The sequence below is a fragment of the Solanum lycopersicum genome, chromosome 5, assembly GCF_036512215.1.
Source record: "Solanum lycopersicum chromosome 5, SLM_r2.1".
Lineage (NCBI taxonomy): Eukaryota > Viridiplantae > Streptophyta > Magnoliopsida > Solanales > Solanaceae > Solanum > Solanum lycopersicum.
In genome coordinates, this window is record NC_090804.1 from 29,650,455 (window position 1) to 29,663,064 (window position 12,610).

The following is a 12,610-nucleotide window of genomic DNA, read 5'->3' on the forward strand; positions in this document are numbered from 1 at the left end:
CTTGAGGATCAAGTAAAGACTACTTTCACTTGCCCTTATGGGACATTTGCATTGAAAAGGATTTTGTTTGGGTTATGTAATGCACCGGCCACTTTCCAATGATGTATGATGTTAATATTATCCGATAAGATGGAGGACACTATTGAGGTGTTCATGGATGATCCTTTGTGGTTAGAGACTCCTTTGATCAGTGTTTGAGCAATTTGGCTGAGGTACTCAAAAGGTGTAAGGATTTTAATCTAGTGCTTAATTGGTAAAAATGTCACTTTATGGTGAAAGAAGGTATAGTGTTGGGCCATCACATCTCAAAGAAGGGGATAAAGGTATCTCAGAGAAGAAGATAAAGGTTGATTGAGCTAAAGTGAAGGTGATAGAGAGGTTTCCTCCACCCATCTTTGTAAAAGATATGAGAAGTTTTCTTGGACCGTCTTGCTTTTACTGGTGGTTTGTTAAGGATTTTTCAAAAATTGTACATCCTTTCTACAAACTTCTCGAGGAGGAATGTAAGTTCTATTTCGATGAATACTGTTTGAAAGCATTTGGAGAGTTGAAGGAGATGTTGGTGTCCGCGCCTATTATTTTTTCACCAATTGTTCTGAGCCATTTGAGGTAATGTGTGTTGCTAGTGGGGTTGCACTTGGTGTGGTATTGGGTCAGGGAAGTGATAAAATCCTTCACCCTATTTACTATGCAAGTAAGGCCCTAAATGAACCTTAAAAGAACTACACGGTAACTGAAAAGAAGCTTCTTGCGGTTGTGTTTGCATTATAAAAAACATTCTCCTATTTGCTTGGTATTGCTATAAGGTACTTGATGGCAAAGAAGGATGTGAATCCAAGGTTGATTAGATGGGTATTATTGCTGCAAGAGTTTGATTTCGAGGTGAAAGATAGAAAGGGACTGAGAATCAAGTGGCCGACCATTTTTCTAGATTGGAGGATGAAGCTATGTGGGAATTGGGTGAAAAGGCTGAAATTGTTGATGCATTCCCAAATGAACATCTATGGTTGCATCTCAGGATTTGATCCCATGGTTCGCGGACTTCGCGAATTATCTGGCAAGTCACTTGGTTCCGTCGGACTTGACATTCCATCAGAGGAAAAAATTCATGCGTGATGTGAAAAAGTTCTTTTGGGATGAGCCTTACTTATACCGAAGTTGTGCCGATGTGATTATTCCTCGTTGTGTAGGAGGTTGAGATATTGAGTGTTTTGCAGGCATGCCATTCCTCGCATGTGGGTGGGCACCTTAGTGGTATTCTGCGCATAAGATCTCGTAGTGTGGGTACTATTTTCTAACCATTCACCAAGATGCTCATGACTTTCCCAAGTCATGTGATCAATGCCAACGAGATGAAGCAATTTCGAGGAGACAAGAACTCCCTTTAAATCGTATTCTGGTGATTGAGTTGTTTCATGTATGGGGCATTGAATTTATGGGCCCGTTTGTGAGTTCTCATGGGATGAAGTATAGACTTGTGGAGGTCAACTATGTGTCAAAATGTGTTTAAGCAATAGTGCTTCCTAACAATAAAGGAAAGAGTATCACCGCGTTCTTGAAAAGAATATCTTCTGTAGATGTGGCACACCTAGGGCCTTTATCAATGATGGTGTCTCTCACTTTTTTAACATATTGTTAAAAGGGCTATTGGAGAAATATGAGGTTCTCCATAACGTGGCTACTCTTTACCATCGACACACTAGCGTGCAAGCTGAGGTGTCCAATCGAGAGATCAAGCAAATTCTAGCAAAAATGATGAATGCTAATAGAACAAATTGGTCAAGCAGGCTTGATGATGCTTTTTGGTCCTACCACACTGCATACAAGACTCCCATAGCTATGCTCCAAACTAAGGCTTGTCACTTGCCGGTCGAGTTAGAGAACAAAGCAATGTGGGTAATGAAGAAACTGAAGATGGATTGGGCTGAAGCGGCAGAACAAATACTAAATGGGTTGAATGAGCTTGATGACCTTTGCCTCAAAGCATATGAAAGTTCAGATATCTACAAAGAGAAGATGATGAAGTATCACGACCAAAGGATTGAAAAGCGAGAATTTGTGGTTGGTAATTTGGTGCTTTTATTCAACTCTAGTCTACGCTTGTTTCAGGGAAAACTCAAGTCCAAGTGGACATGGCCATTCCTCATCACTAAAGTATTTCCACATGGAACGGTTGAGTTGGAGAATAAAGAAGGCACAAAGTTCATAGTCAATGGACAAAGGATAAAGATCTACCTAGGGCATACCGAGAGTTCCATGAAGTGGTTGAGACCTATCACTTGATGAATCTGAGGAATCAAGGAGACTATGTCGTGCAGCGATGTTAAATCAAGCGCTTCTTGTGAGGCAACCCAAGTTGTATCCTCTATCCAACGATTGGTTTTATTTTCTTTGAACAATAGTTGTTTTTTTTTGTTTCATTTTGTTCTTAGTCTTATTTAATTCTTGTTTGTGTACTAGTGTTGGCTAGATATTAGTGTAAGGTTTGTATCTAAAAAGTGTCCTGAAAACATGAAAAGAATGTCCTAAGGGTGTTACATGTATAGGGACCAAAACAAAATATGTAGAAAATGGTCTAGTGCAGAGGTCTACGGACCTCATCGAAGGGTCGTCATCCCCTCGACGGAATGTTGATGGTGTACATAGTCCCAGGTAAGTCTCTTCTTAGTATAAAACGGATTGATAGTCCCAATCGACGACCCTTCAACTGATATACGGACCGTCGACGGGGTTTCGTCGATCCAAACTACCAACGACCCGACCCAAACCCGGCTGGTAATTTTAAAGGACATAATGTTTCCCATTCACTCCCACCTTCAAAATCTTTTAAAATTCCCTTCCAAAACCTTTTTATTCATTCATATATTTCCTTTATCATCAAAACTCAACCTCCCATATCCCATTTCACTCCAAAATCAGAATCATCCCAACTCTCCAAACTCTCTCTTCCCCACATTCTCTTTTCTCTCTATTGTTCTTCGGTCGGTGATCGTATTCGAATTTTTGATCTACTTCCTGGAACTTTGCAAGTTCACACAAACTTGAATTCTCGTTCATAGTTATATTTAGAAATATGGAATTGGGTCTTGACCTTAGGACTATAATAGGTGATATTGCATGCTAGAAATTGTGTCGTTACGTCCCTCAAAATGATAGAGTGTGGTTGTGTAGCCTTGTAGTCTGTATAGACTATGGGTGTTTCTGTTTTTTTTTTTTGCAATACCGACTTAGGGTTTCTTACTGTAGATGAATTAGAACAAAAATTACTTGAAAATGAAATCTTAAGAATGACGAATTTGTCTTTTAGGTGTTAAAATTGCATTTCTAAACATGAATGTGTCAAAAAGAGTATAAAATTGGACCTTTCAAAGAAGGCCAGAAATTTGTCTCGGAATTACAGTACGAGACCCCGTCGACAGACCTTCGATTGATCGACGGGACATCAATAGGTTTGTAGATTTCCCCAACCTAATAATGTTCTGCACGTCTGTCGTTTCCATCAGAGAACCCATTTTTAGCTAACTTCTAAAATAATTGAAGTATTAGACGATGAAAGTGAACTACAGTCCGTCGATCAATGACAGACCATTCTGCACGTACATTGTTTCTATCTGATAGGTCTGATTTTTTTAAATTGAATCATTCTAAGTGTTAGACGACAGACCCCATCGACAGACCGTCTATGGTGCCCGTCCATCTGAATCTGCAGAACAAAACTGTATTGTTTATTTTTTAAATTGTCTTTGCCCGATGTGTTTGGAGTGTGTAGTATTGCTGAAGTGAGACTAACAACTCGTCTACAGGTACAAATGGATCCAAACCAATATATCATCCACTCAAGGGGCAAATCCAACTTTATGGCCCTGTCTCGTCGAATGGTTGCCATCTCCCACAACGAGCAAAATCCAACATACGTCCCCCAAGGTTCAACTACCCCAACACCAGTTGCACGAGTTACTAAAGGTACCTCCCCCCCAGAAGGTGGTTCCCAATTGTAGTCACTTCCTTCTAGTCTCATGAGGAGCAACACTGACCAGCTCACCGTCTGGGGCTGCCTCTAGTTTTGAAGGAGCATGAGGCTCCCAATCTATTTTTGCATCAGGGTTAATCCAATCTTCTGGGTCAAATGCGGTCACTCCCTCCAATTCCGCCTCCTAGGGAGCTACTCGGTCGGATATCCACGGCCACCAAGACTCGTCTGATGAGGCTACCAGCTCGGAGTCTACCCTTGCACCCCGAGAAAATGTGTCCGCACCTGTTTCTGAGAAACCTAACTGTTGGTGTGTCAATGGAAAATATCAGGTATACAGGGATGCCAAAATGTTGAATGACAAGTGTTTAATGACCCGGCTAGTTACGGTGGAGCGCCGAGTCCACATGGGGAGTTCACACACAATCTTCGAGGTGCATAGATTATTCAACCTGCACAATTTTGAGTGGATGGATCAGAGTTTGGGATCCTACAATGAGAAGATAGTCAGGGAGTTCTACGCTCTCTAAGTGGATACTCTCATAGGATCTATCGATAGGCGAGCAAGACCTACAAAACAGGACCCGCTCATCTATGTACTATTACGAGCTGCTGGGTTGACCTCTTTGAGGCCACCATCCACCGGTTTCTGTACGGACCTACTATTGGCACACAATGGGCCCCGAACACTCTAGAATTCGAGTACAGATGGGAGACTATCAGGAGTAGAGCATTTTAGAGGACTGTAGAGCAGCGAGAGTCGGTCGATAAATGACTTGCATAGTATCTGGAAATCAATGGTGAGAGGGCTGACTGGGTGTTAGATCCCCGAGGGATAATCAAGAAGGCAAACCTCACCTTTGTGGCAAAGTTTTTCTGGTTGCTAGTGCGACACTGCATATCGCCCACAAATGTTGATAATATCCTTACTTGGGATAGAGCAGTGTTGGTAGCAGCTCTGGTAGTAGGGTTGGAGATAGACTATGCTAAGGTGTTGATCACGGTGATCCCTAAGAGGGCGCTTAAGACCTCTACCACTTACCCCTTTGCTTCTCTTATTTTCCAATTCTGTAGGAAAGTTGTGAGTAATTGATATAGACCTCATTAGGGATGAGGACAACTAGAGGCACCATAGAGAGGGCCATAGATTGAAATGCCTCCATTGAGCAAGAACTTGACGGATACAGTAGAGCTAGTCCAAGGGGCTGACCCTTCTACTGCAGAGCCTGCTGACACCACCCCGGCGGATTCCACCATGCTACCAGTCAGGCCCCCAGCTCATCCCGATCCATACCCCCTTCTGCAGCACAGGTCCCACTAGCACGGATCCAGAGTTTAAAGGCATAGATGGCCACTGTAATTCACCACATACAGCCTTGCATGCAGAAATCACTTGCTGAGGCAAAGGACCGAATATAGAAGAGGTGGCCAAGCAGACCGAGCAGAAAAATTGAGTGGTTCACCAGCGCCTTAACGCCTTCGAGCTGCGAGTTCTAGCACGACCAGCCCCTACCATAGACCTCACTACTCTTCACGCTGCGGTGTCCTGTTTGCGGGGGGATACGGACGTAATTCTAGAGATAAGGGGGACTACACCGGAGAGTGCACCCATCGAGCTTGTAGAGGACAATGTTTGACGCCTTTTTCAAACCTTCTGCTGAGACACCATATGATCCACGCGTGCTTACCAATAGGCACCTCTCCAGCCACACCATTGATGCCGGGGATGAGGCCTGTTCTAAAAAAAGAGAGAGTAAGAGATGTAGTGGGATAGGAAATCTTCCTTGGTGGATGAGCAGCTACATCAGAGTAGGGCACTGCTGGGGCATCCAGTTATGTACGGATGGTTGATGATCTAATCACTACTGATGGAGTGGAGGTTGTAGTGGGCATTACTGAGGGTTACCCAAGAATGGATCTTGTGTGTAACATCGGGAGCACCCCCTAGAATTAACGTACTTGACCTCTCGGATGTCTTCTACAAGCCCATAGTTATCATTCATCGCATTAACATAGTAAATTTAGCGGAAAATTTCAAACTTTTCATAGCACATGATATGCTAGAAACCTTACTTCATATATATAAAAATATCATACTACATACTTATACCTTAAGTATCTTTCTCATCTTAGACTCAACAACATTAGAGTACATTAGGGACACTGCCCTTAAGATATAATACATATATGTACAATATTAAACAAACTTTACAGTTGTCTAAACATTAGAAATCCTTGGACTTAAGGATTCCCTTGAGCTTGGGAATCACATATCAAGCTCCTCAATCACATAGACATCCTTTAAGAATCCATATACTACACTTTCTGTAAAAAGTAGAGAAGGATGGAGTTAGTACAAGAATGCACTAATTATGAAAACCATGCGAAAACATGCATTTAAAAGGGACATTTTCTTGAAATCATACTTCATGCCTTTTTGAGTAAATCTTCGTAAAAACCTTTATACAATAGAATTTATATCATTCACATACTTCATATAAACATTTTCAAATGCAAACATTTCCTAAGATCACATATAGAATTTATTACATTTTCAAGTCACATTACAGTGAACTATTCATATTTTACAGTGAGCATTCCTTTCTTTTATTCATTAACCTCCCAAGTAACCCTCTGGTGATACTTGGTGCAATGCATAACTTTAAGCCACAAGGAAACATATATATCACTATACAAGGCAACATATACCATCATAGAAGTATAGTACAACTTAACATATTTAAGACAGTACCATAGGACAATTAGAGTAAGCTACATTTAACTTGCACATATACTAACTTCACTTCACATCAATGCATTATCAGACCTTCTCATAATCCTACTCTAAGTCTACTAGTGCAATGTATATGTGAAGCCCCATAACCTCACACTTACTAGTAAATTTATCATAAGACCACAAGCCTTACCATTCATTCATATATCAATAATAAGTGAAGACAACTTCATTCATGTCAATACAAGACCTTAATCATATAGTCGTTTAGACAAACATAGTGCATATAAGGATAAGGTCACATCATATAGACTCATACCATGCACATTTTCATCACAAGTGACAATCACTATAATGTCATGCATAAGGACATAAGAATGATCATATACATTGGGTCACCTCTCTAGGACTTCATAAGGAGCTGCTTGTGCAATGTCTAGATGGGTTCATTACTTCCACCTATCCTAAGTGACCTCTCCTAAGTCATCCTAGTAAGGATCCTAGTTATTTTCTTCCAGTATAAATTTTTCTTAAGGGAAACTATAGCCTTAACCGACACTAAGACCATGGGTGCTTAACATGGAAATTGGTGTCATCCCCTCACACCAAAAATAGGGCATCTTACTGTCCAAGATAAGACATATATCATGCTAGCGTATTAGGTGATATCACTTGCTAGATCCTATGTGGGAAAGTGTCACCCTCTCATCTACAAGTTCACTCAGTGCTAAGTTAAGTTCCCTTTATTTAATAAGCCTTTTTATCATTTATTTGTAAAACATAGGTTTAGTAGAGTAAACCCCTCATATGCTTAGCTCATAAGTCATAGATGAAAGTTAATCAACCTAAATCATGTGAGAAATCCTTTCACATGGACATAGCATATGCATAGCACTATCTAGATTAGGATGCACTTGAGAAAACCTTTCAAGGATCCATTGTTGACTAGATCATCATTCATGTGTGTGGGTGTATACATATATGGTGAGCAAAACTTTCACATAACACATTAAGACCACACATGACCATACATTCATCTTCATGCACATAGAAACCAAACCTAGGAACAATCCTATCAAGGTACACATATGCAATGCATAGAAAAGGTCCCATACCCTTGCCCATACTAGTACACCTATCAAGTCATCCTAGTAAGTAATACATAACATACTTCACATACATATACTTTACATGCATAGTAGTAGACACTAGTGATTATGACAACAACCTTTCATTAGACACTATGAACATAGTAACATTTAGGCATGCATAATGTGTGAGTATATGTATACGTTGGTCAACATGATCACATAGTGGCTATCAATAACACAATCAAGAAGCCACCCTCTTAAGACCACAATACTTTTCCAAGCATAGACCATACAACACACAATAGCATAGTAGGCAAGACAATCTTCAAATTATAAACAAGACTCCTAAAATTAGTTATTTACACATTCACATAGGGGTTCATGGGTAGGGATCATCAATCCTTAACACTCATTAATGGCAGAACTTACACGTGATCTTAGCATAACCATTTACATGCTCATAACAATAGTAACATAAGCTAGATTCGCAACTATAATAGAAGACCAGGCACAAGTTACACATAAGGTGATCATCATAAACACTCATTCATACATTCATAAATTTGACTTGAAGGACATGGTAAAAACCTATATAATGACAATAAAGTAAACACTGTCACCATAAGTTGACCATACCACACAATTCTATACAAGGCTTCATCAACATTACTTTAAGAAAAGTAGAATATATAAGCACTTTTACCAATTTCTCACCCTTTGATATTCATTGAGAAATACACCTTGTTCATCAATAATTCATAAATAGTGCAGTAGTTAAACATATATTTAATCATGAAGAAACCATGTAAAAGTTTCTAGAAAACCATGCTACCATCTAAGACACCATATCACATATACGGTAGAAAGTAGAGAGTTATAGATCATCAAGTAACTTCTCTAGTTTAGTTCATCCATCATCTTGTATCATTAATATTCATTTAAGTAAGTAGGTAAATAAATCATTACTCAAACGAAATCATGCTTTACCTATCTTAACATTTAGATAATGTCATATACATTACAATATCACTTTATAGGCGAGAAGAGTCTAAATCGATCATTACCAATTCCATGGTTATTTATTCATATTATATAAATTATACCTAATATCTTCACATTATACTTAAAGTCAGTAGCTAAGAACATTTAACCATGATCGAGTCACAAGACAACAAACCAAACGTGAAGATCACAAGTTACTACTTGATAGGCTAGAAGAAACTAGATCAATTCATATCAATCCTTCTTCAGTTTGATAATTCATGATTTATATCAACTTAAAACAGTAGCTATAACCATCGTCACCTATTCGAATTCAACATTAAATCCTAAAAAAGGCAATGCTAAAGTGAATCATGGAAATCTAAGCCTAGCATGTTCAAATATTCACATATTGATCCACATGGATGATTCATCATCAATTCATCACTAATTCACATCAATAATAGTAAGTATAATCAATTCAATGTAAGATAATCACAATTTAACCATTAACAAGCCATGATCACAAAGTCAATGCAAGGACTAAATTGATTTAGGGAAGGAAATGGGTTCATCATGCAATTGGATTAAAATCACACTCAAACCAATACATTACCATCAATACATCATGATTTTACCATTTAAAACGGTTTTAGAAAGAACCCATGGTTAGATTGAAGAAGAAGAACTTTGATCATGAAACCTTCTTTGTAAACTTGAGATTAACTCTTCAAGTGAAAGGTTACTTGGAGATGAAGGATTAACACACCTTTATCTAGTTGAAAACCTTTAAAATTGGTGAATCATCCATGGACATCCAAGCTCCAAGGTGTTCTTGAGCTTCACCAACAATGGTGGTTTCTAGAGAGATGGAGGGAAAGGTTAAATTTCTTGAGAAGGGATTGGGAATGGGTTTTCCACGTGTTTTATCCCTTAAATACACCAAAAAATAGGTAAATTAATCAATTAGAGTCAGTTTAGGACGTGGTGTAGATTTCCCATTCACCCCCCTAAATAAAATAGTCGCGAGGCAGTGTTGGAGGTCACCATCGACGGATCACCATTGATTGGCCGTCCTTTGGCATCCGTCGATTGTACCTTGTCCTGTTTTTGGGCTGAGACTTTCCAAGGCTAAGTTTCAATCAACTAGATCTCATTAATGTGCCGTTGGTTAACCAACTGGCCGTCGTTTGGTTTAGTCGATTGACACTGCCAAGGCAGTGTCTCGACTAGCCTTTGGTCCTTCTTGTGGGCCCTTTTGCGGGGCACTTTAGAAGTTATACCTGAACGTTTCTCACGTAAATACAAACATTAACAAGTTGAAGATATCCCACATAAGTTTCACCCAAAACAAATACTCGTAACTCGTCCAAACATGAAAGGCCCCATCAACACACACATGCACGTCTCAAAGGCTAACTTTCGAACGTGTTAGACATTCTTGGACAATCGACCTCCAAACATCACGAAACTCCATATAATGACAATAAAAATCATTATAAATCATTTTAAGACTTCATAATCTCATTACATGTACATATAAGCACGTATATCCACATGAGGAACATAGGCGACTAGTCATCGAACGTATTGATTGTCCCTTGACATTTGACTTTCAAATCACCTCAAAATTTTTACACTGAAAAAATGTTAGTCTCTAGACACCCTAACTCATTTTGGGAGTCTTACAATATCCTCCTCTTGGGAACATTCGTCCTCAAATGACACTTAGAACACTTTAATCATAACAAGGGCTTCCATGCATCATAGGGCAGTTCTATCATATTCTTAACATTGTCACATAGAAGTTAATGCACCAAACTTACAAGGAACACAACTTCAAATCATTTTAGCATTCAATGACCACAAGCAAGCAAAACTTTTATTTACTCACACTTTAATGCATCAACCACAAAGGCTCTAATCATGTTCATAGGAGGAACATCCTTCTCCTATTCTTAACATGGTCATTACACTTCAATTCATTAAGAGTTCCTCTTACAACCATATCTAAGTCACACTTAGGCACATTCAACAACACTCAAGAACAAGTAGGCACTCACACTGCAATGCTCATAAACTTGAGTGAGATAGGTTGACGATTGATTCTTAGTAGTTAGACCTAGTTCCATGAAGTTCATACTGAACCATACCAGCTTAGTGGTGTCCATGGAGGAATACCCTTCTCCTCAACACACTTACATGTATCATGAGTTCATACCCAAGCAAATGCACAAAGGTCATCTTTACTGTAATATGAGAATTTTCTCAACTTTTTAAACCAAGACATGCTCATGTTTTCTGACTAGTGAAGTCTAAATGGTAAGTCACACAAATAAATCACAACAATTAGGAAGCCATTTCACAAAAATGTCAATTTCAAACATAGTACTCACTTTCATAGTAAACATCATTTGGGGAAAACAATACAAATTATAAGAACACACATGAATACTTGCCTAAACATGCTTTCACTTTTCAACGGTGAGCCTACAATCATGCTTTCAAAATCATACAAGTCACATAGTTTTCGAGAAATTCAAATCTTTTCATTTTAAAGAGGCTCAACTCTCATTATAAGGATAAAAATTACACCTCACAAGTGACTAAAACCATGTTTCTCACCTTATCTCATGAAGTCAAATTCACAATTAGCATGCTAAGATGCATTATAAACATGATAAAACATGGATTTTAACAAATTTCCCATTCATACACTTTGGAATCTTCCCAATATCTCTGAGGTAATGTCAATCAATACATGCCAAACATAGAAAGTTCATGTAATTCATACTTTATACAAGACTATATTCATGAACAAACTTACTAAGAATTCATTAATTCAAAGTTCAAGCAAAAATAAAATAACAAGGTAGAAAACATCTACAACCTTACTATTTCATCACCATCCCCCACTTAGGGTAAACCCAATTAAGAGCAACTTAGCCCAAAGTTTTTTTAGGATATTAAATTAGCAACCATCATTCCATCACTTAAAAGTGATTACTACTTTAGAAGGAATTACAGTAAGTAAAGCAAGATATTCTAAACTTCATCTCCTAGGAAATTTATCCCCAATCATCAAGTTAGGTCATACCATTCAACCACATAAGGTTTTCATACGATACCATAGACACCAAGCTCATATATCATTAGAAAAACAACAGGGAGACTTAGCCATAAAAATTCTTCTTTTTCCTTAAACATTACAGTAAGGTGACTTCTAGGTCACTAGAACCCACAACATTACCCTACCAAGACAAAACATACTACCTTCACACCTAGGATCAAGTCTATACCAAGGACTCCAATCCATACTAGGAAACTAGAAAGGACCACATATATCAAAGGGAACATTGAACAACTTTAAGCACATATTCTCAGGGTAGCATGCTTCCATAGGTGGTCATTTAGCATTTCAAACTCAAATCATATCATTAGACTACCATCATGTAAAACCATATAGTAACACACCATTCCAAAAGAAACTCATTTTCACCAAGATAACTTCTAACATGCTTTAATCATATATTGACATACATTTCTCAACATGAAATGCTTATTCACATAAATTCCATACATAGCAATAGATGGTATCACATCATCAAAACATGCCAAAATTCACATTCACACATAATCATTCAACCATAAAACCAAGATGAGCATTTAAACTCACCTTTCTCCCTAAAGCATAGAGAACAATCTCATCCAAGCAATCACAACTAAAAATACCATCGGACAAGAAAACATAAGGGAAGAATCTTATAGAGTTAGGTTCTATGGCACAATATGAGAATGATGAAGAAAGGAAACTCTATCGTCCTATAGCCTCTC